The sequence below is a fragment of the Olea europaea genome, chromosome 17 (assembly GCF_002742605.1).
Source record: "Olea europaea var. sylvestris chromosome 17, O_europaea_v1, whole genome shotgun sequence".
Lineage (NCBI taxonomy): Eukaryota > Viridiplantae > Streptophyta > Magnoliopsida > Lamiales > Oleaceae > Olea > Olea europaea.
Genome location: NC_036253.1, coordinates 14,799,347 through 14,801,064, shown reverse-complemented (window position 1 = coordinate 14,801,064; position 1,718 = coordinate 14,799,347).

Sequence of the window (1,718 nt, the reverse complement as noted above, 5' to 3'; positions counted from 1 at the left end):
AAATTACTCTTAAAAACTTAATTATTTTAATGAGAAACTTTTCCCATTGGTATTGAATTTTACTAACAGTTACATTATTAGCAATAATGAAAAAATTTCAAATATGTTAAATCATCACCTGACTCAACTTATAGATCTAACTACGTGAATCTAAATTTGCTTTCCAACTAGTGCCATGTCAAAAATTTTACAGAGAGATGTTTTCCATCAAAACCATGTGGCGCTACGCTTCTTCTAATTAGGACTGATTGTACAATTGAAATTAAAATTTCAAATCAACTTGCTCATTATTAAAGATTAAGGACTAACTTACTACTTAGGGAATGGTCGGAGGACCAATTCTGAAATATTCAATTAAATCGCCCAGTTATCCCTCAGGTCGTGTCACGGTTTAGCGAGATTTTAGATGATGATATATTTATACATTATTTTCAACTTCTTAATTCCTCCCCTGATGTTGAGAGAATTGTCCAATCAAATTGACAATCATTTTTTCCGTGTTATAAAATATCACCAATTTGAAATAATAGTTCAAACTACGTACTTATTCTCTGTATTCTTTATTTTTCATCTCAGTGTATTGTGGTATTCAAATTTTTTTTACATATAATACACTATAAAAAATAATTAGATGAAAAATTAGGATCTGACCATAAGCTGATTATAATAGGGAGAACTGTGATTTTGGCGTGATGCATAATAGAATTCCCTAAATAAAAATAGGAAATACTTTATTCTCAATTAAATTAATTAGAGGCATTTAACAAATAATGTTGTTAAACCATTTATCGACATCTCAATTAACACTTATTAAAATGTTGAGATTTATGCTCACTAACATTAACAAGACATAGTCTTAATCATATAATTTGAAAATTATGCTCATAACTTGAGCAATAATTTTGCAAAACTTCAAATTGTGAACACCATGTAATCATCTAATACTTGTGTCAAATCTATTAGATACAAATAATATTTAGATGGTTAACTTATGGGTGACGGGGCCCCTATATCACCCTAATTAATTTTCAGAAATATAGGGAATTCAATCCCCATTTTAGCTAGCGATATTTAAAGATCAATTGTCGATAAAAAGAACAAATAATATATAAGAATTCATTGAATTGAAAAATCTTCTGATTCTTCATTTAAAATCCATTAAAATTTTTTTAATTTCACATCATTATTGATCTAGTGATGGTACAACTGATCATGTCAAATAATAAAATCAAATTGAATTTCTGATTCAATATAATATATAATTCAATTATTTAATCTCGAAAAATGTAATTAAATATTATATAATGATATACTATTTAAGTAGTCAAACTAATCAATATTCTAACGACATTAGCTATATATTTCCCTTCAGGGATAAATATAAATTCAAAATAATATATTTTTCGAAACATGTACTACTTTAAAAGCACGTTAGATTTTTATTATTATTGCTCATTCAGAAACAATATGTCAATATTTTTCTGGAATATTGAAAATTATAATTCAAGCTCTTCGTGAGAAATCAAGTATTATTATAATAAATTATACAATAATTTAACTTTTCGAGTGTAAAAATATAATTTACGTTAATGGAATATAAATTATACAATAATTTACTCAATCAAGTAATTATACTTTCGAGAGCGAGTAAAATCTAACTAGAATATTAATGAAAATTATAATGTGCTATTTTGAGATCACATTATATTTACTATTAC